Source organism: Ischnura elegans, chromosome 6 (assembly GCF_921293095.1).
Source record: "Ischnura elegans chromosome 6, ioIscEleg1.1, whole genome shotgun sequence".
NCBI classification, from domain to species: Eukaryota; Metazoa; Arthropoda; class Insecta; order Odonata; family Coenagrionidae; genus Ischnura; species Ischnura elegans.
Genome location: NC_060251.1, coordinates 28,953,778 through 28,981,360, shown reverse-complemented (window position 1 = coordinate 28,981,360; position 27,583 = coordinate 28,953,778). Strand labels below are relative to the sequence as shown.

Genomic DNA, 27,583 nt, shown 5'->3' with positions numbered 1-27,583 from the left:
CATGGGAAGCGGAGGACGGGGCGTGCGCGGGACGCGGATCGAAGCCCGACGCCTGCAGGGCGGAAGATGGGGGAAGAAGATGAAGAGGGAAGTCTGGAACTTCCATATCACGGCTTTCATACGGAACACTTTTAGTTTTGAGGTTACGCACGCATGGACTCGTTCACAGTTTTGCACGATGGAAGAAGGGTTTCTCGGGTTTTCTGCCGGGTGAGAGTTTAAATTTTCTCCTTTGGGTGTGAGTTCCCCGGACTAAATGGCTGGTAACCCGAAAAAAATCTAATTCAGTCGCTCCGAAAGCACCATATCTTTCTCCAGTTCTGTACGATACTTGGTAGCCCACCAACAGTGGGGTTCTGAATCCAATACTCGAAATACTTTGAAATATTCCACTCTTGTTTATTTTAGCCTAGCCTTTTATAAAATTTACAGACATATGCAAGAAAGGTCCTATGATAATGGCAAAGAAATACATATTTATATTAAATTTCTAGGTGCTGGATAGATACACCTTCAACATATTAGAAGTACAACGAGAGGAAATTTAAAAAAAATTAACACCAGCAGTACGTTACGGCGTTCGAAACATTTCTAATTCGATGTATCGACCTCAATTTTGGCGCAGGTACAAAAAAAGACTGGAAATTTTCGAGAATATAAAGAAATTAGACAATTTTCGAGAGACGAGTTATTATGCGGAACAAATATTTCATTTTTTGGTTACACAAGTAGGCATATGGTAGGTAAGGTTTGAAGAATATGCCGCTCTTCAACACTAATTTCCAAAGTAATGTTGGGCGCTGAATTCCAATCTGACCGAATAATGGCGTAATTATAGAATAGTTTCGAGATATTCCGAATGTGTGTGGAAAAAAGTTGAAGCACATTTTCGAAGATCAATGATAGCAGCAGATAATTATTTCGTAGAGAAATAATAGTGCCATAATAACTGCAGCTCTATACTTCTCCCTCCCGCCTTGGAACTCGGGGATAGAAGTAAGCACCTCTAAAAAGATAGCAGTTAGAAGTGCACTCTCCACGCTACACAATACAAAACCAAAAACACTCAATGAAATAATTATTCGCCGTTTGCATGCATTACACGAGGGCTAATAGGATATGACGACCTAAATTTTGCAGCGGTCTCGGAGGAATAAATATGATTTGGGAGAATAATACGCAGCGCATTACATTAAACTAAAAGCTAAAGGAAAAACTCACAAATATTTCGCACTTCTGCAATGAAACAGACGATAAAGGGAGAACCGGATGACCACGAGATAGCGTCACTCACCTGAAAGCAAAAAAAAAAAAAAAACAATTAGAATTCAAAGCATTATTTCGTAACAAAAATTAAAATTATACATGGTAAAATTAACAAATCGCTATCAACAAAATTGTAATAGGATAGCGGAGAAAATAAAGGGATGCTCGACAAATTTATAGGGCAAGGGTTATGAATTTAACAGGTATTAGAGGTTGCGGAGGAGACAGTTGGTTTGGGTGCAGTGAGTACTATCTACCATCTACACTACTATCTCAGTACTACTACAGCTGTCAAAAATGCCGGCAGTGCAGGGTGATCCAGCATTTACTCTGGCGAGGTATAGGAGTGACAAGTCAAAAATTTGGCACATTAAATCATCTCGAGTATGAGGGATGGAGAAGGTGAAGTGGTCGGAGAGGAGAAGAAACGACGAAGTGCTGGACATGGTGGGTAAGGAGAGGCAGCTTCTAGACGAGATTCAGAGGAGACAAGGCATGTAGGAAGTGAATAGTGAGCGGGGAGGGGATGTTTAAAATAATGTTAGAGGGTAGAATGTTGGGTAAACGAGGGAGAAGAAGGAAGAAAAAAGTATTGTTCGATAGAATGAGATGGAGTAAGCCTTATCGCGAATTAAAAGGGGAAGTCCATGAAGAAAGGGGATACTGACCGAATAATTCTTAAATACTGAATAGGTATGAAATAGATATAGGTATGCAGTGGTTTAACTATTGGGGTGGGGATGAAGGGGGATAGATCTCCCCCAAAGCCTCACAGATATAAAAAAATGTTTTGAACTATTGTCTAGTTTTGGCATATAATTACTGAATTTGCTCAAAGTGAAAATTTAAGAGCCAATATGATGGAAAATGTTATTACATGCATGTAATTTTTCAAAAATTTTCCCGGACCCCCTGTTGCTAGGAGGGGGGGCCTTACCCGCAGACCCTCCCCCCCCCCCCAAAGCATATTCCTAGTTACGCCACTGTAGGTATGCATGGTTCACATAAAAATAAGAACTTGGAATAACACTCCGTGGACTAGAGGATGACTTGGCAGCGTCATCGGTCGTGTTAGAGGGGAAAAGAATCCCTTGCTCGCGGGGGAGCGGATGACTCAGGGAAAGACCCCGGAAACTGGCGAACGGCCCCCTCGAGAGGGCCGAGGAATGGCGGGGGTGGACGCAGAAAGACAGTAAAAGTGGATGGGGAGACGTAAATAATAAATAAGGCGAAGGCAGAGACGCAAATGGAACTTCATGATTAAAAAAGAGGAGAGAAAGAGAGAGAAAGAACACTCATGCAAGCCATTCACGCCTCCACGCACGCATATCCATTCGCAATACTAACACCTAAATATTGCGTCAGCAATGGAGTCGTTCATGAACAGTTAAGACCGTTTCACACGGGGCACGTACTTGCACAATCTGACGTGTGTTCGAAGGCGCAGTCTAAACTGCGTCGTGTAAAGCGAAGAATTGCTAGAACACATGCGAGAATTCGTGGACGTGAGATGGCAAAATAGCCCAAATTTCGTTGGCTCTAATTTCGTTCATGCATTCGCGCAATTTCACACCATTTTAGAAATTAATGCAGCTCTAACCTGCGCAATTCCGTGCCCTGTGTAAAACGGCCTTTAGCAGCTAAAGAGAGAAACGTTGGGTAAGAGTTTAAAGAAAAGTCATAAAGCTAAGTAAACCCAGATTAATTAATCACTATGGACAGGTGATTGTGGTCGATACACTAGCATAAAAGACTTAGCAAAGCTAATGTTTACGTGAAGTACACAGGAAATAAGGATGTCTAAACAAACAGTGATTGAAGCACTCATTTTTTTCTTCTTTAGTTAATACCTCACTTCACAATGCTAAACTTTTTTCAGTGTAACATTGCTGACTACCAATGATGGCGAATTTTAAGTGCTAAAAATATCCCATTTTTTCGAAAGCCAGGGGGGAATAAACATGGGATCAGAGGGGAAAAACTGGTCGAAAGGAAACGATAAGCTGAGGAACGGCACGGATCACGAAAACAGGAAATCACGAAGCACTAGTTGCGTGGTTCGCAAAGAGATTAAAGCCAGGAAATTTCATGGGATTGCCAGGAAACAGGCGCATGACAAAATAGCCAGATTCTAAAAATATTTTATACACCATACATGAACCACAGATCATAAGATAATGCAATTGACGTATATAAATTCTTTCCAGTCAGGAAACTACGCAGTTTTTCCAACTCTGACAGCACGTGAGAGACGTGTGGCCGATACACTAGAATAAAGGACTTTGCAAAGCTAATGTTTACGTGACTTACACAGGAAATAAGGATGTGTAAACAAATAGTGATTGAGGCACTCATATTTTATTCTTTGGTTATTACCTTACTTTACAATACGCTGAAAACCTCTATTAATACATAGATACTAGTTGCCATGAGGCAAATTGCTATACACCGGGAATGGAACCAATGATCTTTGGTTTAATGAGAAAATTCGCAGGATGTTGTGCTTGTTAGGTTCATAAGTTCCCCAGACGACTTTTTGGCTGAAATCTCCCTCCAGGAAACTTTTTTACTTTTCTTCAAAATTAACTAATTAGCCATCCCTACAACTCAACGGAGTAACCTGTTCACACTACGTGAGAACATTTCCAGAAGAAATATGAACGAAACGGTAGGGTACAGCCTTGAACGGTATTCGAACCCTAGTCCCTCGACTTTTTTCATGGCAATTACTTGGATTTTCACGATAATTTCAAGCCGAGATGTCTGAAAATCGGCCTCACTGTTCAAAATAAACGAAATTATGATCCCCGACATGCTAATAAACATGATATCTAGACGCAATGGTGAGGATTTATCAGGGAAACACGAAACTCCCATTAAAAAGGAGCACGGTAGCGATCACAGACGACGATATTAATCACGGCAACTTAAACCTGGTCATCCGATATATAATATGGCTTAAGTTGTCGAATTCTTTATAACAGAATATCAAGACGAGTGGTACTAATACGTCGATTCCATTTTGTTTTTAGCACGCCCTTAGTTGAGATGCATGCAGATATGGGTCTAAACACCCCTGTATCGGAACAAATTGTGCATAATCCGAGAGAAATAACCCATGCCATAAGTGCACATTTCGTTGTGGTAGCAAATATCTACATGTAGATTAATAGTATGAATGTTGGAAAAAATATCATCCCATTAAATTACCCTAGGATACTCGCAGGACATCATACCGATATATATTACATAATACCCTGTGATGGATGAGATACGAAGGTAACAAAAGGTATGGATGAATCGAGCACTGAGCGAGGAAGAAATGTCGAATAAAATGTTGGAGGGTAGAATGTTGGGTATGGGAGGGATAGGAAGAAAGAGAGTGCGATTTTTAGATAGAATGAGAGTGATGACGCTTTCTTGTGAGTTAAAGAGGAAAGTCTATGAAGGGAAGGGAGACTGCCAGAATACTTCTTAAGGACTCCATGGAAACTTACCTTAATCGTTAGAATACTATAATAATATCTAGTGAACACCCTATAAGCTGCAGAAAAGTTTCTCGGTATTTCCATCGGTTGATGTCGTCCATGTCTTCCGACGTTTCGATCCGCGACTTGCTGATCATCCTCGGGGGATCTTCCGAAAGCCGTTCTTCGAAAATTTTCCAGTATATATACACTCCATCCGAGGTCAGGTGTAACCTGATTGGTTCCCGCGTGTCGAAACGTTGGGAGACATGGACGACAGCAACCGGTGGAAAACCCGATAAACTTTTCTGCAACTGATACGCCGGGAAAACCTAAGATCCATAAGCTGTTTTTAAGGATATGACTAATCACTATAACGGAGAATAACACAAAATCCAAGTTTCCATCAAATGCTTACATAAAATAATCAAATATTTACAAAAATGAGGTTAAGAATTCAACAGTACATCCTGAAGTAGACGTAGATGGCCTGGATAGTATTAGAGGAGAGGGATAGCAGTCGAATAGGTAACGAAGGGCTGTTGAGTTTGAATGGGGCTTTTCGGGCAGACAGCGAGCGGTCCATGCAGCTTCCCTCCCCTCCACGTCCGAGGGCTTAATCCCGTAATAATTGAAAGCCGGCGAGTGGGCGGATGTGGTCTTGCGAATTGAATGAGAGGACATGGAAGGGATATTAATCGAGAGAGACGGAGAAAGGGTTCATCAGGATGGAAGTGTAGTACGTGCCGCCCGAAAGAGTGGACGGCGCGATGTGTGGAGAACGGCACCAAAAATATTCACCTCCAGCCGTTGTCCATTATTATTATTAAAGGAATATTCCCGGTGATGGTAAATTTAGATGCAGATTTTTCCGAATCTTATCGACCCGCCCGCCATTCCACAACGAACTTCCCTTTTCAACTCAAAATCATCATGCTCGCTAACATTCACTCCGTCTCCATATTTAGTATCGGTTATACGTCGACTTACCAGCCGAGAGAAATATGCCTCGCAAAAGATTTAAGTAAAACACATGTAGAATCTTCCACGATAAAATGAGGAGGAATAGGCCATATGCTTTACCTAAGAATGAATTATACAAGGTAGGAAGGTGGACGGGTGGGGTAGTTAATAATATATTCCATAAAAAGCAAAATTAACCGGTAGAATATTCGAAAAATAAAAAGCTCCTCCATCTATCCTCCAATTTGAAAATTCGAAATATTTTCTTCCGTCCCAAAATAATTATTATTAATTATTAAGTTTCCCAACTTAAATTCATTTAGGCATAATCCCAAGGGTTAACAATGTATTCATGGTCAAATAACTAAAACACACGTAAACATTTCGCAAGCTTCTCAATGGTACAACCCGACCGGTATCATCAAATAGTGGTGTGTAAACAAATAGTGATTGAGGCACTCGTATTATATTCTTTGGTTACCACCTTACTTTAAAATATTCTGTTATGCAATACGCACTACACTGTTGTGTATTTATGAAGGGAATTTACACAATAGCGCTGAAACCGGTCGGAATACGGTTACAAACAAAGAATAATCAAGGAATTTATTTATTTCACTCGCAGGAAGAGCATTGCGGAAGCAAAACAGACGTTCAAGAATAGGAAAGAGCTGATGAGGGGATCGCTTAGCGAGACTTTTACGAAAAGCTACACTAGAGTCTATCCCGGAGTGTAACAAACCGGTACAGAAACGTGAAGACTGAGGAAGGAGGACGAGAAAAGATAGGCGTTTGAATGTGCATGAAGAGCAGTATGGAGAAGTTGAAGTGGACTGAGAGAAAAAGCATCGAGGCAGAGCTGGACATAGTGGACGAACAGAGGAATTTTCAAGGTGAGATGCGAAGGAGGGGACAGAAGTTTTGGATGGGGGAGTACTGACGAGTACTGAGGGGGAGAGGTGTTAAAATCCGTATAAGAAGAAGAATGCTAGGTGAGCGAAAAATGGAGTACGATGACAATAGGTTTGTAGAAGTAAAAGGAGTAGGTCTCACGGTGAATTGAAAAGGGAAGTCCAAATTGGCAAGGTAGGAAGGTCCGGGTTATTTGAAGGAGAATATTAAAAAGTGTTATAAACTCTTGGCTAGGGATTGATATGATAAGCAATCTAGGTACCCTTTTTGTTGTATGTATTCAATTTTGTTGTTGTTGTGCTCTGATTACGATATTTTCGTGGCATGAACAGTTTTCTGTGCATGAACTTCCTTTGATGCTTAGATATTTTTGTTTGTTTGTAACGTAACGGATGGCAGCACCACCACAAGATCGCTCTTCTACGGTGCCTTATTTCATTTTATAACAGCTGATATTCATTGTATTCATTTCATTATGTAAAACAATGAAACAAAGTCAAATGTAATTGTAGTTATTATCAAAATGATCAATGGACACCTACATAAATCGGTAGACTGATCTTAATTATTATGATATGCATGTTTTTATAACCATTAACTCGAGAATAAACATACTAAACTAGTGAATTATTAAAATAACGTGACATGTCGTTAGACTAAAAACCAATGAAGAAAAATCAAACGCATTATGTGACATGATGAGGGGAGACCATGACAGCAGGGAAGATTGCCAGGATAATTAGAAAATACTCCATGCAAACCCAACTTTATTGAATTGGGTGATACTTAGTGGAAATCGAGAATCGATGGCATGATAAAGATAAAACAGTCGTTTAATTTCCACAGATTTTATTTCTTAACCGATCAAGATTTCGATAACATACACTGCCATTATCAAGGTTACATCTCACAAAGATCAACGAGCTATCAACCAGATCAACCAGCTCACAAAAATCAACCTGCTAGATCCGCTCAAAAATATATAGGAAGGATGATTTTTGTGATATGTATTACCTTGATAACGACAATGTACGATATACTGTCGAAACCTAGGGTGGTTAAGAAATAAAATCATAGGAAATACAACAACTTTTTAATCTAATTCATGATATCTACCGTTATTGGTAGAATAATTTTAATGTCAATGAAATTTCCTACGGTATACTGTAATGCGCTAGTACCCCTATGGGCTACGAGGTGGATATGGGGGGCGCGTGCTGTTTCGTGTGGCGTGCGGGGGCGTAGTCGGAATGGCGAGGATGTTTGCGGTGGCGAGTGAAAGGAGAGAAGTGAAAGGGAGAGCGTGGGCGGGTGCCTCTCCACTATGCAAGAGTAAATGGCGTATGGCAGGGGGGGTGGGGTGGGTGGGCTACAATGGGCGTGGGGGGGGGGATCGAGAGGAGGGGGGTGAAAGCGCCCCGGGGGGTAGAACGGGACTTGAATGAGGGGAATATTGAGGGGTGCGGTCGTCACGTTCAAGCCCTTCCTCATACCAAAGGGTCGAATGAAACGTGGCAAATTCGACTATTCCAGCAATCCCAGAAACCTCGGTTATTATTAAAAGTATTCTACCGATAACGATAAGTTTCGCTTGGAGTATTGAAGAAGTATTAATATTTCTCCCCTCCTCTCTTAAATTCATAGTAAGACCTACACCGTTTCATTCTATCAAAATCGCCTATTCTCATCCTTACTCTCCTCCGTTTATCCAACATTCTCCTCTCCCAAAACTGTTTTCAAAATCCCTCCCCGCAAAGTTCTCGCTCCATATCTACCTTCCAACTCCTCAGTATCTTGTCTAGAAGCTGCCTCTTCTCACCCACCATGTCCTGCACTTCGTCGTTCCTCCTCCTATGCGTTCACTTCACATTCATCATTCTTTTCCATACCCACATCTCGAATGCCTCCAAACTTCTCTCGTCCTCCTTTCAAATTTTCCATGTTTCCACACCATAAAGTGCAACACTTCAGATCAGACTCTTCACTATAATACTCGACACACATTCTCTGCTTGTCATTGGTGCAAACTGCCCTCTTTGGGATATTCTTAGTATCTATCTAGCTATGTTGATGTACACAGGACAACCTAAATATGTATCAAATGAGGGCGTAGAAGTTGGAGATTTTAATTTTAACTTATAGTTGGATAAAAATTAATTAAAGACAAAGATAAATGCAGAGTATTTTGCACAATGAAGTACCTTATTAGACAATTTCCGCAAAACCTCATCCACTACCGCCTTTATGTCACAATTTTACATCATATTACGCTTCGAGATATCGTAATGTGAATAATAGCGGCTGATTGGGACCATATTTCACTTCGGTGACGTCTACTCGGGAACATAAAACGAGATTGAGGGCGTAGAATAAAGCTGGAAATAGCATTACGCTTAGACGAAAAACAGCCGGTTGTTCTTTCTCCTCTTGGGAAGGCTTGCCACGCCCAAGGGTGGCCGAGGGTGCCCGAGGGTGGAAAGGGGGAGAGTAGCGAGATGAGATGACCAAGCGGGCAAACCGGCGAGTGGCGCACCCCTGCCAATGAGAGGGTGTTTACCAAAGGGTGCTCACGAGAGAGTTGCGGCGCAAGGGGTGCGGGGATTGGTGTGTTCGGGTGGCTGGCAGAGAATGCTCAATGCGGCGGGGAGCATCTTTGGGAGAAGGAGTTGGTCGTGTAGCCATTATGATAACTGTACATATTCATCAGAAAAGGTGAATGTAATATTTTTTGTATAATATGTAATAATTTTCATGACGGTGCGGGCGACTCTTAAGATGGAGGACGAGAGAAGACGGGAGGCGTTCGAGATATGGGTCTGGAGAAGGTGAAGTGGTCGGAGATGAGGAGGAAGGACAAAGTACTGGATATGGTGGGTGAGGAGAGGCTGCTTGTAGATGAGATACAGAGGAGAGAGAAGGTATGGATGAAGCGAGTACTGAGCGGGAAGGGGATGTTGAAAACAGCGTTGGAGGGGAAAATGCGGGGCAAATAAGCGAGATGAATACAAGAATTGCCATGAGAAAAGATTCCCCTGAACTGTGAATCGAACCACGGACCTTTGGCTTTCCGGGCCAATGCGCAGACCACTGCGCTATCCAGGTTCTTTAATTCCCATGGAAATTATACCGAGGCTCATGGTACAAGGTGTTAGGCCCTCGCGGTCCATCTAGGATGGCAACCCGAGGGAGAAAGGACTTCCAAGAAGCCACAACCGGTTGAGAGCCTCAAACCTGCGCCAAAGCCGCGCAAAGCGGTATGTGTAATATTTATAACCCTGCCGCGTGAACGGCGGTGAAATATATAAGAATTGCCCTGAGAAAAAATTCTCCTGGACCGGGAATCGAACCACGGACCTTTGGCTTTCCGGAGGGATTTTTTCTCATGGCAATTCTTATATATTTCACCGCCGTTCACGCGGCAGGGTTATAAATATTACACAAGGGATATGAAGTTATACAATAGGATTATTACATAGAATGAAAGTGAGTAGGCGTTACAGTGCATTAAATAGAGAAGTCCAGAAAAGGGGGGAAGACTGCCAGAATAACTCGTAGGTACTTCTTCCAGACCTATCTTAATCGGTAGAATACTTTAATGATAATAATGTCGTTCATGTTAATCAAGAGAGTAGTGGTGTGCGGTGCGGAAACGTGGACACTGAGGAAAGAGTGCGGATAAGGGCTTGGAGGTACTTAGGGCTTGGGGAATAATGGAGAATGTGAAGTGGAGGGAGAGGAAGAGACCGATATGCTATTATTTTCCAATCAGTAAACAATGCATATAATAAGCAACATGTTCCATTATCGAACTTTACCGATGCGTTTGCGGCAACTTGTTTCTAATGCAGTCCAGGTGTACGGATATTCGATTTGCTGTTTTTTAGCGGACTCCATCATCATTTTCAATGAAATCTACAAGGAACTCGTCCTGTTCTGAAGAAATACGCCGATCGAACTTTCGGTTTCAAACTGGCTAATTAATTAAAATTGACTATAAAAAAAAGGAAACCTAATCCCCGAAAGAAAAATCACCCTCTTACGCTTTTAAGAAGACTGCATAATTAATTCATGGAGGATGAGGCGGATAATCTCCCTTAATCTAGGGGTTATCCTTCAGGATCGAGCACCGATCAAGATATATGACCGGGAGGCGGAAACCCCCAAAAGGGCGTGGGAGGAGAGTGGGGAGTGTTCTCAATTCCCTCAAAATGTTTGCGGAGGTTTTTTCCCCCTAGAGAGAGATAGGGAACGGGAGAAGTAGCAAGCAGAGGAAGTCTACGGGGGGCCATTAGGAAAAGTGGCTGGTAACTTGTGGGGCATGGAGGGAAGGGGGCAGTCCCCTGGCCCCCAAACCGTGAGCATAATGAGCAAGGAGGGTGAGCAAGTTTTTCTCCGACTCAGTCGGATCCCCGAATTCAATTTTCCGTTTGCTTCTCCACCCTCCCACCCCAGAGCAGAATCGCTTCCCACCGCCTAAACATCCGCCTACTCGCCCTCCCGAGAGGCAGCGAAGAGCAGCTTGGAGCAAAAAGAGGCCTAGAGGACTTCGAAATAGGTTTTATTTCCTCTCATTACCACCCAGTTTTTGGTGGCGGAGGTGCAGACACCACCCGCCACACACTATTCCAATTGAAGGGTTTTCCCGATACCTTGCTTGGTTGTCACTGAATTTCGTCCGATCACACCTCGAATATGCAGCGAGCATATGGGATCGGATGCGGGGAGACTTCATCCATGAACTTCATAAAATACAATGGAAAGCTGGGCGATACATCAAAAACTGCTACGGGCAAACAGAAAGCTTTGCATATCGATGGCTAAGTGCTAACAACACGAATGTCAAAAAATAGCAACTTTTCAGGAGAGCAAAAAAAGATTTCTTTCTTTAATAGAATATCATTTTAATTGAAATTAAAAACCAAAAATAGTTAAAATTGAAAAAGAAGCACACATTTGCAAACAACAAGTTGTTTTTTGCTTGAATTTTATTTTATGTTAACAGTATCAGAAGTATTAAGTGATACTGGCCAAAATTTGAGATATGTTTTATTAAAACTTAATCATCGATATGTTAAAAAAAATTAGGCCGTGAACCGCTGTAGACTCGGAGGCTGCGCGCTAAGCTTAGATTGCTGGCGCAAATGAGAATAGATATCATTCAGAGTGACACGAAGTATATCATGTTATAAAGCTATTATACTCCCAGGTCTGATGGAAGCAATATATTGAAAGAGATATTTTGCCATACGGATAGGCATGGGAATTTGTTTTTACCCCTCAAAAATAAAGGACTTCAATAAATGCTAAGCGTTATTTCGTACATTTTATTAATTTTACTTTCTGATGATTATTTTCAATCACTATTATATCTATTATGCACACATAAAAGTGAATGTGGCCATATCGCATCCACACGTTTGCCGCGTTTCCGTACTCTGCGCCGCCTCCGGCCAGAACCGGAGTCGACCGCACGCTAGAAAAAACGACGTAAAATTCGGGGTTGCAAGTTGTTGCATGATTTTGCTTTAGATTCAAAATGTAGAAGCTTCATAGAACGAGGTGGTATAAGTCACTTGACTAAAGTCGACGGAAGTATCTACTTTTTTTCTACGTTTATGCACAAAATTGGCTGAAAACAGGCTCCGCCATTTTGTAATAGGTACATCTATCGTTCATGATGTAACAAAATCTTTGTTAACCCTCCAAATGGAAGAAAACTGAGTGTTTATTAAGAATTTATAACAGTTTTGCCAATAAAATTAATCATGAAACCACTGCACGAGGATAAAGTTGTCTATTTTCAGAAGAAAAAAATCATGAGAATCGTGTGAAGAATCATGGTGGTCGTTCTTCGCTAAATTTGTTCACTTCGACCTCAAATATATTGTTAACGTGAAGGCACAAAAAAGAAATAATCTGGCAAGTAATGCACAGTTTATTTGAGAAGGAGTAAACGAAGGTTCAACTTCCTAGCTCAAAAAAATCGTATTTGAGGTTTTGGCCAGCTTTTTTCGAGTCTAGCCCACTGTGCTACATTTCCTTGTTATTTGTTAACGACGGGTGTCCTTGCGGGGTAGTTTGTAGATGTATATTAATTTAACGCCAAGTTAAATTTAAATGCCGTTTCGCGAAAGCCACTCAAATGGACATTATGTAAGAATAGGATTTATAGATCAAAAGACCTTGGAGAGGATTGAAGAGGGTATTGAATTTAGGATGATATGAACACGCCTGGTTGACCATTAAAAATACTCCTTACAAACCTACCTTAACCGCAGAATATCTTTAATAAACAGTATTAGCAAGCATATCGAAATTCCTCGTCTAAAAACTAGGTACTTTTGAAAGGAATATAACAACCTATTCCCAATTAAAACGAAATTGTAAGAAAATGTTACTTGAAAAATAATACAAAAAACTAATGTAAAATCATTATTTTTTACTTACAAATTTTGTAAATATGTATAATTAGTGTAAAATAATTTCTTAGTTATTTTTCTAGTTATAAGTTTAATGATCAATTGTCTTGATGAGTTTAATTTGCCCTCTATATGTTTGTTTACATAAGCACCTCCTGACGAGCAAGTGGCTCAGGAGGACTTAAAATGTAATTATTCATTTGCTATATGAAATACAAGATTGTATTTTTGTTCGGATTATTTTTCCACTTATGTATTTATGATTAAAAAAAAATGATTTTTCTTGTTATAAACTGCAGAGAAAAAAAAATTAAAAATTAAAAAAAAAAAAGAATATCACGCTTTAAAATGAAGATACACAGTATGCATATGAACGAAAATGCCAGGGAATACTTCCAAATCCTTCAATTAACAAAAGGCAACTATATCGGAAATGCAAAACGAGTTTCAATGCCATTGCGCCATCACTAAGAGCTGCAACGAACTGCACCTCATTTCACAGCACCGGATTATGTCTCATAAGCGTATTAAGTAGATAAGATTAGTAAAACCGTAACAAAGTGGCCAGTAAGGTTATTTATCTATCATAACTCGAAGAAACATTCTACCACATATCGCCCTCTGCAGTCGAAGTCCCTCAATCTCCGTCTCTCCTGCATAAAAAAATCAGTCGCTTATTGAATAAAATCCCTCGTTATACGTTAGAAGAAACTCGGCCTTCGCACCCACCCTAGCTGAAATTTAATTCGGCTACAATGCCATAAAACACACGGCGATGACGACATTAGCGTCCGGGAAGTAGCTAAGTACATATGTGTTGCGGCGGGAAGGTTCTCTGGATGGATGAAGGGTCCTGGAAGTGGATGGGAGAGGTAGACATGAATTGGTGGGGAAGCTTAGGAGCGAGTTATGCACGATTCAGTGCCGCTCGTTACCGAAGTGGGGTCTCGTGGAGCGAAACGCGAATGGAGAAAGATTACGGGCCAAGTTGAGTGAAAGTGACAGATGATGATTTTGGTCCAATAAGGGGGGGGGGGCGAGATAAATATCGTTCTCGGAGGGGGGGGGGCGAATCTAAAAAGGAAACCACGCTTGAGTACCCTCCAGGACGAGGCGGAATAATATCAATCTCTGGTCTCCAAACTGCAGAAGCAAAATAAGGATGGAGTTTTGGAGCTTCAAAGAATGTAACGTCAACTGGAAAATCATATCACAGCTGTTTGCCGGACGCTAAATATGATCTGCTGGACCTCTAAACAATAGCTATTATAAATGGAAGAAATACATGAAAATAATTTCTAAATTCATTTTTAACAATGGCTGGATCTACAAGATATCCAGGATACACAAATACGAATGTTTGTCGCCGAGAAAAAACCGAAATAGCATAAGTAACAAGACAACTGCCAGTTAAAGCAAGGATTCTACATCACAACATTTTAGCTAACGGTATTGGAAGCAACACGTGACTTCATAAAGATGACTATTCCTATGTCAACATCGCCTGATAGTAATTCAATTCAAGAGACTTTCCTATTCATTGTCTTCTCTCCAGATGAACTGACTTCAGTTTGTTAGAGACGTTAACTGCAATTACGTAATAAAAAGCAACGAATTACTCGATGGTATTATTTATGGTGGTACTTCTATGGAGCGTAAATTTCACTGCTAGGAACTCGGGTATTTTGGTGACAAACAAAGCTTCGAAAATAAGTTATCACCACGATTCACATGCTAAAACTTGATTTACTCGAGTAAATATGCTGCCATTTTTTAAACGTTTGGAATACGGTGCAGTGTTAAATGAGACACTAAAATACTTCAATGTTTTACTATAGCAACTAAATGATCCAACAACTGATTTCTAAATTAAAAGCTATCGCAAAGTTATATCAGCCGACAAGCGATTTAGGTCAATTAGATAAAAATATTGGGGTGAAGGAAATAAGATAAGTGGCATATGGATTGAATAAAGATTTATAAGCTGAATTCAGAGTTGAAGAAACAATTATTTTGTGGGGCAGCGTTGGATTATAAGTAAAACGTTTTCCCTTCCAAGCAAATATAATAACTGAGATAACTTGTAACAGGTAATTTAAATAGATAACATATTTTTGTTATCCCGCTAGTGACTTTTGTCAATTTTCGAGAACGAGGTAGTCTAGTGGTGAGAGCTCTTGGCTTTTGACCGAATATTCGCGGCTTCAAATCCTAGTTGAAGCCTTGAGATAACCCACGCAAAAATTTTGGAAGTGCGAGGTGAACCAGGGAAATATTCTGGCTCACAAACTAAGGGTTAAACTAAGCTTACCAAAAGACTAAAGTAACTAGCTACACCTACCACCCACCCACTACATACCTGTGGCATAATAACGGGTTAAGAAAAATAAAAAAACTTTGCTTTCTACAACTTAACCTTTAATCGTCGACTAGTGTCGAAACACCGAATCATTTTGGAATCTTGTAGATGTAATTCTACAAGATTCAATTCAGAGCATCATAGTAACGGGGTTCGGCTGTGCCCTATAGGAGGAAATGTGAAGGCAAGCTTCTAGCAATTTAGTTTCTCATGAAAGTCGTGAATCAAATTTTACATGTAGTACAAAAAGTATTTCCAAATCATATTTTACACCTGAAATCATTAAATGTACCAGCCATAAAAGCGATCCACAAACACCTCCATTATTAAGTTTAACCACTACTCCGTCAAGGCTCGCGGAAAGTTTTCCAAAGCGAGGACGCTGAGTGTTTGCCTCATTAGCATATTTTGTGAGATCACCGCGGCCGACACTTGATTCTGATTAGTTCATGGCGGGAAGCAGCATTCATTGGCATACATATTGGCTCCGCGCTTGGAATTCCCACGCCTCCGTTACCTCGACCACTCTCCCGGTCCTCCCTTTGGGGGAAATCCACTCCGCGGGTCCCTCTTAAGCCCAACCGAGTCCTTCAACGCTTCCCAACCAATTTGCACTTTTCCCATTTCCACACCCGACTCGTCAACTCAACACTTCCCGCTTCCAAAACTACCGCACCCCTCCACTTCCACGCCTCAACGCACGAAATTTGGCACCGCTCCCTCATAAAAGGATTCCCCACGGTTTATTTCCAACTCTTTTTGCCGCCACGGACAATCCGTGAAGAGCACCTATAATTCCCTCCAAACATGCCTATTTTTTCTTCTTCCTTGAGGTATTGATTGTTTAAAACTATTACCAGGGTGTCACCGCGTTGCAATTAAAATATACATAGAGATTTCCAGTTTATCCTGTAGAATCGGTTAATTTTACAGAGAACCATTCGGTCCAAAACTTAAGCATTTTAAGTATATGATGTATTTCTTTCCTCACGAATCACTTGCGTGAAGTCCTCACCGGATTTCCACCGCTTTTATTCGTTGCATTTCACCAACGTTTCAACAAATAAGCAATAGCTTTCGGGGGCTCCTCCGCGTATTGCTGTCTACGCGGAGGAACGCCCGAAAGCCGTTACTACCGTGGAGAAATGCAGCGGAAACCTCAGATACAGTTCCGGCAAATTAATCGTACGTTGTCATATGGTGAATTAATTAGTGAAAGTGAGCAAAAAAACGTCGATATTTACCAATAAACAATCACAACAATAAGGTTACTCCTGATAGACCGAAAAGATCTGGCGAATTCAGATGAAAAGGAGGAGTAATATAATTTTTTTCCATGGCTTCCTTAGCAAGCCTGTCCAAGAAGTTGTGGGAACGTCAGATTAATTTGGCGCTATCCCATTTTATCTAGTGGTCCCCATTGATAGTATGTCCAGCCACATCAGACTTTTTGGGCTGCCCAATGTAAAAGGCCTCCGAAGCCTGAGTCTATGGTTCCATAAGTCTCCCCCACATATATTTGGCTACATTCGTATGAAATCTGGAAGACACCAGGGATCATTAGGCCTACTGGTTCTTTCGTCTTTACTGCATGGTCTCTGAATTTTCCAATAGGTTGATGGATTGCATGTATGTTATATTTCTTGATAACATTGGGGATATTGATAGAGACTGTTGACATACACAGCAGAATGGACCTGACTACATGGTTAGGCTTTTCATTTTCTTCCGACAGACTGGTGTTAAAAGTTTTTTTCATGGCTGATGAGATACGACGATCCCTATATGTTTTTCCGTAATGCTTTATTCAAATACCTCAACTCATCAGGAAGGCCCTTAGAAAACGATAGAGCCTTTGCACGATGAGCTAGGGTTGATAGCACCGCTGCTCCGTCGGAAGGGGTGATGATGGCTTCGAGCATTCACATTTTTGCCTTGGCTTCTAGTGTTCAAACAGACAATTTTGCTAAAATATCGCACATGGGGTAGACATTAAAGATAAATGGAATAACTTTCAAGTCATTTCAACGCTACAACATCTTGAGTGGACAAAATTGGTCTGCATATAAAATTTACTCAAACTGTATGAGTTTCAGTAAAATGTCTATGCATATATTCTTTAAAACCTCAGCTCACATGTTAACAAAAGAGGGGGAAAAACGGGCATGATCACCTTTTCCTTACTTTTACAAGTAAGAAGGACGCAGCAGCAGCATCCAAGAAGGGGACACTGCCAGAATACTAAATAATGATTAGTAAATTCAACACACCACTTCTGAACAAAGCACCTTCGCAAATACTCAATCAACACACAATTGAATTCATCCCGCGAAAGTATAGGATGCGGATGTCTTGAATTCAAGGAATCGGTCCCCTGATGTTTCTCAGTCCGCCATCCGTCTCCGCGTCTTCCGATAGACCCTGCAGTTGTGCCCGGCGTCTCAGTGTGTCTTTCGCAATGATCGGAATCGGATCGGGTCAATCGTTTCCTTATAGCACAATTTTTTCCAACGCACTGCATAATATATTATTTGTAAGGTTCACTATTATTTTAATATGGGCACGACCTGGGTTTCGTAACGTGGTTACATCTTCAAGTCGAAGATGTAACCCACGCTAACACCTGAAGATGTAACCACATTACGAAACCCGGGCCGTGCACATATTAAAATAATAGTGAACCTTACAAAGTTTTATTTCTGTATTTCCAACATGGAGAGGTTTCACAAAGTAAACCCAAAGTTTTCACTTATACATAAGATATTATTACAGAAAAATATTTCCGCGTGGAGTTGCGTTTTCACAATTTTTTCAGCATTGAGTGTGTTAACACCTACCTGGATCGGCAAAATATTTAAATTAACAAATAAATGTCGCTGCGAGGTTCTACAAAGTGAAGCCTGTAAATGGATCGTAGAATCAAATATAGTTCCAGCAATCGTAAGGAAGCGAGAGCTGTGGCTTTTCCACTCAATTCGGATTTCCGCCTCCCTCCCGGCGCTCTTCTTAGAGCGAGGAGCATTTTTCGCGGGGAGGAAAAATCCCATTCCCGAATTCCATGCCGGAGGCAACAACACTTCAAGCCCTTGCCTCGCACACCTCCGCCATCGTTTTTCTCTCCACCGACGCCAAACCACTTCTCCCCAGGGTTTCCCCGAGTAATAACTTCATCCCTCACTTCCTCCAACCCCCTGCCGAGGGAGCAGCGCACCGCTTTCGTAGAGCACTCCGTTCTCCTCGGGCCACCTCGCCGCACGAAGATCTACTCTCGAGCCAAAGAATAGCCTTTCTCATCATCCATTCATACCAGCACACACAAAAGCCCACACAGAGTCAACTCTAATTAATATATCACTTCCGAAATAGGCCACGGTAATGAAAGTTTTCGTTCATACTTCACTTGGGTCATTTATCAAAATGAAGAGAACATTCTTATATTTGATTCTGACATTAGTAGTATTTTCACAGTTTGAATTTTGCAAACGCAACCTTAATACTGTCCAGCTTCCCCCTAATCGATTAAAATAAGCAGTTCGGATGCATTGTCAATTTATCTTAACTGGTAAATTACTCTCGATGAATGAATAATAAAGGGATAGGTGCTTGATTTTGAACTTTCTTCTGAACGGTGTATCACTCTCTCAAGCTATAAAGGGATTGAGATAAAGGTAATCATTCCAGTAGGTAGTTAGTAATTTCGTTTTCACTGCAATAAACATCGTGTACTTCTTACTTTAGGCATTAGAATAGAAAGAATAACAGATTAAATTTAAATTAGAAAGTGAAAACTCTATAAAATACCACATCCCACTATTTGAAGTTCACCTGAAAATATGAATTTTCACCACTGTCTTCGACTCGTTCTTGATTATAGCATAACAAATGCCGCTAAGAACGGGAGAAAAATAGATTTTGAAGTGTTACCATGATTATCCTTACAACAGTAATTGACTGCTATCACATTTCACGATATCTACACACTTTTAATTGTTAAGGCCTCAACTGCATTTATGGAAAAATATTAAAATAACCAAGGAAAGCAGCGTTTCATTTCCCATCCCAACCCCTAACTCACATCACTCCTTTAAACTCAACTTCCCCGCCTTTTCTCCCCAATCCCATCAGTAACCCTTCTTCCCCCATCCATATATATCCCACGGAAACACAAAAGCCATCCCAGCAAAGGAGAAAATCCTCCTCCCGTCCGCCCCACCCTGGCTTAACCCCCTGCTAAGCGCATTCATGCTATGTCCTCAGTTCCACCCTTATCTCTGCCTCGAAACAGATAACTGGAGGGAGATAGAGAGAATGGAATGAGCGGATAAAAAAAGGAAGGGAGAGGGTTGGAAGTCAAAGAGGGCGTGGTCGGAATGATTAAATCGGGCCGCGGATGAATTTTTCTCGAAATGAAAATGTTGGCGAGGAAGAATGAAAGGGACATTTCTGACTCGCTATCACTTATGGATCAGAGTTGGGAAAGTTACCAAAAAATTTAACTTACTACAGCTAAAAATGAACTTGGTAAAAAGTAACAAGTTAAGGTTTTAAGCTATTTTTCAGAAAGGTTAAGTCCAAAATTATAAGTCATACGTTAAAAGTTAATTTTTTCATTTACTTAAAAATATTGTTAAGGATCCTTTATAATCTATTTCAATTATATTTCCTTTTACACATTTTCAGCATCGAAAATGCACCGTAAATCATGAATATTTCCATGTGAAGGGCCACAGACAACAATTTCTTCATTCCGCCTACTTATAGGGGTCAGTGGCGGCTCCAGCCAGGGGGCGCGGGGGGCGCGCGCCCCCCCCTGGGCGGTGACTGACGGAATTTTTTTGCTGCTTGCAATCTCCTCTTACCTATGCCAGGAAAGGCGAGAATGAAATGATGGCTCGTCACCCATTGTGCTACCAAGTATCAATTTGTGAAGCGAAGCGCGTGTGGCCGAAGTCACCCCATTCTACGGTACATACATTCCTACAGCCAGAAAGAGTTTTTCTCGAAGTTGAGATGTTCCGAATAATTTGTTTCACTATCGGCAGGCGAGTTTATTTTCTTTGTAGAAAATTTCTGCAACACTATATTCCTTAGATGAGCTTGCCAGATATATGATTCGAATTTGAAAGTCTGCAACTCCGACAACAGATTCATCGGTCGTTTCCACTCGTGCGCACGGTCAAGCAGCACAAAGGTGGAGCGCAGGTATCTGTTTTTCTGGCCTGCTGTTTGAAGTTGGAGCTCTGTACAATTACGAGCAAAAATTGTTGAAGATTTCCTCTGGCGACACATTCTAAAGTTGAAGACTTTCTCTCTGAAACGGTTGGAGTAATTCATCAATCACACGTGAGCTTGGACAGTTGCATTCGTTTTGGGGTTGTATTCTTTTTTTATGTTATCAAACTGATTTCTCTTTCTTTGTGTACGTGTAGATCTAAATTTATTTGCATAGATGTGCAAAATGGTGAGGTGACTAATAAGGAAGAAGCCTCGGCTAGAAAATGATTCAAAGGAACAAGATTCGACATCTCTTCTCGCGAATTTTTAAAGCATCAAGTAAACGTAATAAAACGATTGTTGATATATTAGGTCATCAAATGACAGGTAACTGCGAGACTAGATGGTTAGAAAGGCATAAATCTATTGTAACTTTTAGAGACGACTTACTTGATATTGCCAAAGCTCTCGAAAAAGTGTCAAAGTGGGATGATTATAAAACGGCAACTAAAGGAAGATGTTCATAGTTATCAATTTGTTATTGTGAATTCATTTGAAATTTATATAGTCTGAGTGATGTTTTGAGTGCAATTTATATTTAAAGCAGATATTTGCAAAATGAGACTGTAGATGTTTTTCAAGCTTAAAAATAGTTAACCAAACTTTTGAAGTACTAAAGGATAAGCGTATGGACTCTTATAAAATTTTCTCTGGAATTTTTGCAAAGGCTAAGAAAATTATGGAGGAAATGGACATTCAAATCCGCATTCCACGTGCAGCCAATCGACAAAAGAATCGAGCAAATTACCCGGCTACCAATGATGAAGACGATATAATCGCGTATTGGGAAAAATGATCTATATTCCCATCTTAGATTACGTAAATACGGATATCAAGGACAGATTTGCTGGAGAGCCAATAGAGTGCTTCAAGTTGAATACACTAATCCCAGCTGTTTTCATGGAAATAAAAAATTCGGACTCGTTAGAAAGCATGCTTGAAAAAATATGTGATAAATATGCAACGTTACTGAAAAAAAATAAAAGTACAATGTCAACGGTATTAGATAATGAGATAACTTTTTTGAAAAATAATTCCGGAATTTAATGACATGAAACCAATGAAAACTGCCATGGAACTTTGTGTGTGCACATGATTTAATTTTTATAAATACTTGATAATAATCTCTATAATAACTTCTCAAAAATATTTTCCAAGATATTCAAATGAAATGCGGCAAATGATTTTACTGTCGACTTCAGTTGTATTTTCTTGATCAATCATACAGTAGTTCCTGAAATCCAAAAGTTAAATACTTGTGGGTAAAATTGGAATTTAATATATTGAAGAGAAAACTTCATTTCGCCCGCTAAGCACTTTTGTCAAGGGGTATAAAATGCGAACTCGCATCACGTATCGTAGACTACCCTCTATTTATAAATGTTACGCTTATGTCTGCTTTTTCTCTCTCAATTTTTGATCTACAGGGATGGGGTTTGCTGCATTTGGTGTGGATTCTTTATTTTCATGATTTGATCATAATTGAAAGTGCATAAGTAATACACGAGTCGTAAATTATACTCACAATTTTCCCATAAGATTGCACAGCGTTTTTTTATTTTCTCGCCCTATTTCCCTCAACTCTCCATCGAAATCTACGATTCAAACGTCTATTCAAAGCTTGTGTCTCCCGTTTGGAACGATAAATATACAGATCGTTTGAAATTCCACACGTAAATTGGAAATTACTTTTACAACTTTTTCCATAAAATAACGCGGGCTTTTGCAATTTTCTCGGTGTATTCGGTGCAATACGCTCATTAAAACCAAACAATTTGTACAAATTCCTTCATACTTTCTCAACTATAATGCCGAAACTCTTATCTTATTTTGACGCTTGTATGCCACATCACGAGAGAGAGTGGGGGGAGGGGTAAGCATCCCGTCGCGCCCCCCCCTCAAGGAAATCCTGGAGCCGCCCCTGATAGGGGTCGGGGGAATATCAGTCATAGGCGTTATCGCTGCATCTACCCATGGTGGAACTTTCCCCTCCCTCCCTCCCCTGCATCCTGCAACTGTCTCTCTCTCTTGTGCTTTCAATGGTCCTCTAGGGGCCCACAGAAGCCCTCTTACATTCTCGACCCTTTCCTCAGCTCATTCGTAATTCCGTGCGAAGGCGTGTAGTCGCCTTGCTTGACCCCACAGGCACAAATGAGAAATGATATCCCTATTGTTGGTTACAAATGCGTAATTTCTCATTTTTGAAACAGTAAAAATTACATAGGATAGACTGCCAAAATATAAATTAAATATTCCATGGAAACCTACCATAATCAGTACAATACTTTAATAACAATACCTCTAATGATTTTTTACATAGATACTGGGTTAAGAGATATACTCTTGCAGAACATTGTGCACAGGGTTTTGATACTGATATCAATAAACCAGGGTGATGAGCGGGATCGAAGCAAATCACCGCGATGGAATAGCCAAAAGGATAAATTCGGCGTCGAGAGCACACACGAACCGCGATGCATCGTGGACTGTGTCGCATGCGCCCGGGAGCTGGTTGGGTCACGCCAGCTGAGTCCCTGGCCACTCTGGCATCGGAGGCGAGCCCCTCCCTGAAGTGAACCATAGATAAACCCTCCCTCGCGACGTATTCCAGCGCGCAGGGATTTACAGAATCAAGGGTTACAAATCAAAACGTAGCTTTGCTTTTATCTCGGCGCAAATCAAAGATCCCATCTCGTTGGGACAATGTAATCACTATATCGAGAACGAAATTGGAAATGTTATCATTATTTTGTAGGGAGGAAAAAAGTTCCTCCATTATTCATGTGATGCATCAGGGTTTAATCTTCGCCTAATGGGTCCTCTGTAATTCGAAATCATAGCGGTAATCTGACATCCCATTCAAACCCTCACCTTTAAGCAACTTAATAGCATGGCTCAACACAATTCGCATCTTCGTCAGCATTCGAAAATAACCATCTCAGGCTTGTAGAATGAAAGATTATAAGACAGATATATTTTTATAGACATTCGTCTTGTTTTCCCGTTCCTGCTCTTCGTCCATTTCACTTTCTCCATTATTCAATAAACCCTCGTCTCAAACGCCTTCAGCTTTTCCTCTTCTTCCTTCCCAAGTGTTCATGTTTCCGCTCCTAGAGAGCTACACTTCGGATCAAACTCTTCATTAACCTTTTCTTTAAACTCTTACATAACGATCCTCTCAGAAGCTCCTTCCTGTTCAAGAACGCCTTCTTTGCTAACGCAATCCCCTTCCTGATGTCCTTACTGCTGCATCCGATTTCCTCAAATGTGCTTCCCAAATAATTGAATTCTCTACCTGCTCAAGTTTTTGCCCACCTACTTTTTCTTTGAGCCCCTCATTCCTCGCGATGCTTTACAAAACCGGATAATCTTGGTATTCTTGTGATTAGGAACAATCATGAACTGATAATAAGGGAGGAAAGTTAGAAAAATGAGGGAAGCTAATTCACTTAAAGGTTCAATGATATACCCCATCAGGGGGGTGTACCCAGACTAAGGCGGCGTCTTCAGCGGAAATGCACCAGCCACTTGAGGAGATGGTAGGGCCAGCTAGGTAAGCAAGAAGATTGGAAAATATTTCTCCAGCGCCTGGCGCGATGGATGCGAGGGCGTAAACAGTTTTTCGGCTTCATAGGCTCGCAAACCTCATCCGAAACCAATCTCGCTTGCCCTAGATCGGGAAAAGGTCACCAAAAAAGGCGGATGGACGATGATGGCGCCGCGAGGTTTCCTCCAAGATGATGAGTTTTAGGATATCTCACGCGGGGCTCACCTTCGGGGAGAGCGTAAAGAGCCCTGCGCTGGGCCAAAAGTTTGTTTATTACTTTAATTTTATATGATATAGTTATTGGACACCCTTTTATTGCACACATATTTCTACGCCTTGTTCAAAATAAAGTACATTTTTAAAATTAATAAAATGGAGACAACGTAAATAGGGTGCATTAAATGATCTGCAAGAGTTTCCTAAACAATACCAAATTAGTATTTAAAAAGTGGTTTTATACCGCACGCTAATTTCATAAACACATTCAGAAATCCATTGAGCCTTCAGCCATTCGAATTACTGATTCTGTTCACCCAATTTCATTGCACTTGTTTAAATTTTGTTAAAAAAAGATATGAGAATACTAAGGCTGTATTTACATCCTTAACGGCTAGTAAATTCGCAAAATCCTTGTCTTAATGCCAGTTTTCAAATATTTTTCCTCCAATCTATTTACTATGGCAAGCCATACAAAAAAGTGAATTGATAACACAGGTGACCCTGAATAATATTCAAACAAAGCCTTCCAGCAGTATACAAAAAACGTTCATGTTCTGATTATTCAAACGCGAATTCCGTCTTTTTCCCCGGGGGGAAATACTGAGAGAAATTGCATGAGGCAATGAAATTTACAGAGGCAATGAAATTTACAAATACAATGACCGAGAAAACCACTGCCAAAAATACAAAAAAGTTCATAAAATTGAATGAAGCATTGATGGAGGGAGAAAAGTTAGGTGTACGAGCTATAAAATGGGAGAGAACATGATACATTAAATATATGAAGAGACGAAGAGAGTTTTCATCAACGCACGAATCTCATACCTCAGGGTGCATCCCTAAGTACCAAACAATGCATAAATAAGCAAGTCATAATAAGCAAAAAATTAGTTTTTTAAATAAATAATACGCCAGCTAGTCCAGTTCAATCTAATTACGACAATAATCCTCACTAACTTCAAGTAGGCTTCACTGAGCGCACCAGAATATATGTGGCTATGATGCATGAATCAGACATGCACGCGAGTCGCTGTTGGGTAATATCAAACCGATGCAATGGAATAAAATAACGCGATGCGAACGAAACCACAGACTGTGGCGGGAAATAGACTAATTACCCACATGAAATTGCATCGCACGAAGACGCGCATGATATTCTCTCCAAAAAGTTTTCCTCGACTCCCTCCAGGTTTATTCTCGAGTAATTTTCGAAGATTACCCAGGCTAAAAAAAATTATCGAGAAAGAGGGTATGAGCATTACGCTTTTGAGGTTAACCGCGGAGGGAAGTGCGAAATCGGTGAGCACAACTCCAGCCAGACCTTGCCGGAGGACAGACGGGAAGCAAATACCACAATAATCGTAACGAGAAAAAAAATCGGAAGGTACACATAACAAGAAGTTTCAGCTAAAACAATGTATCACCATCTGCACCTCTGTAAACGATAACGTAGTACGCGGTGTAAAGATGGTAGCAACTGACCAGTGACAACCGCTAATTAATCTCATTAGATGTTAGTGAGATCTCCCCTTTGCCATCATTATTTATAGGAGTATTCTCAAAGAATAATAGATAAATATCACTTCACTTCCTCAGAAAATGAAATATATTACCGCGCACAGTATAATCATTTTTCGCTTCGTTAAATATATTAATTTGAACTCGCATATACGGGACAAAAATGACACGTTATTTGACAAAAATGTACATAGATGAGAAAACATCCACTCTTAACTACAGTTCTAAATTGAAAAGAATACTCATGTCATGGTTTCATCATGGAATTAATTAAATTTCTACAAAATATTACCTGGATTAAACTCAAAACTAATGAATTCTGCAATATTTCCGAGCCTCCATACTAAGCGAAAACTATTCTTTCTTCTCATGAACTACCTGACACAAAGATTATTACTCCCTTCCTTGGCTAAATTCTAAAAAAAACGATGGGGGAAATGGAACTCCTCGATGAAATTCCACGAACCTAATTCCAGAAGGTGTAATGCACATAACCAAAATAAAGTGACAAATTGACACTGTTCGGCATCATAAACGAGGAGAGATTCTACGAAAAATACTCGAAATAAAGTCATTTCCACTTCTGAGTATATTCGATGTGGTTTGCATTCTCTATTAAATTACTGCTTCGCTGTCTACTTAACGTTCTCACCATCGCCCACAATATCGTGCACATAAATCGACATTTAGATGAAGTATTCAAGCTTCTCTTCAGTGCGAGGAGGTAAGTTGCTAAAGCAAACAAACAATTTCGAAAATTCTGTACATAAATTGCCATTCCTTGTATTTAGTCCAACCAGAAAGAAAGAAATTAACCAGAAAGGTTGTCACTTATGTCCAACAATATACGTTGATATAAGTTGAAGATTTTAAGTTGAATACGAAAAAAATGGAATTAAAATAAATATTCATTTTCCCTCATCAGTTAGTGACTTTAGGCAAGGATAAAGCCGATAATCCAGGATAAAGGCTTTAGCAAAATATTTAAGAAGATGGGTTTGGTCGCCAAGTGAAAATTATCAAATCACTAAATGGAATTTTTTCCTAGAGCAAACCTTATGAAAAATTCCTGGTTCACGCCATTGGTTTTAATATTTATTATTATAGTATTCTACCGATTAAGGTAGGTTCCCATGGAGTACTAAAGAAGTGATTTGGGAGCCTCCCTTTCCGTCCAGCGCCTTCCTTAATTCACTGTAAGGCCTACTCCCTTTCAATCTATCTAAAAATCCTATTCTTTTCCGTCCCCTCCCTAGTTTCCCTAACATTCTACCCTCTAACACCATTTTCAAAATCACCTCCCCGCTAAGTATTCGCTCCATTCATACATTCTGTCTCCTCCGTACCTCATCTAAAAGCTGCCTCTCCTCGCCAACCGTATCCAGCACTTCGTCGTTCCTTTTCCTCTCCGTCCATTTCACCCTCTCCTTTCTTCTCCATACCCACATCTCGAATGCCTCCAATCTTCTCTCGTCGTCTTTCCTCAATGTCCACGTTTCCGCACCGTAGAGCGCTGCACTCCACATCAAACTATTCACTAGCCTTTTCTTTATACTCTTACATAACGATCCTCCCAGAAGCTCCTTCCCGTTCATGAACGTATTGGTTTTATTAAGTTTTGAAAAAAAGAAGTTATGTA

General features: G+C 40.4%; 1 protein-coding gene across 6 annotated transcripts in view; it reads right to left on the bottom strand.

Annotated features, from left to right (window-relative positions):
* The window catches only part of LOC124160239 (rap guanine nucleotide exchange factor 2), a 942,071-nt gene that overhangs the window by 254,239 nt on the left and 660,249 nt on the right, over positions 1-27,583 (bottom strand). The gene's annotated exons all lie outside the window — the stretch shown is intronic.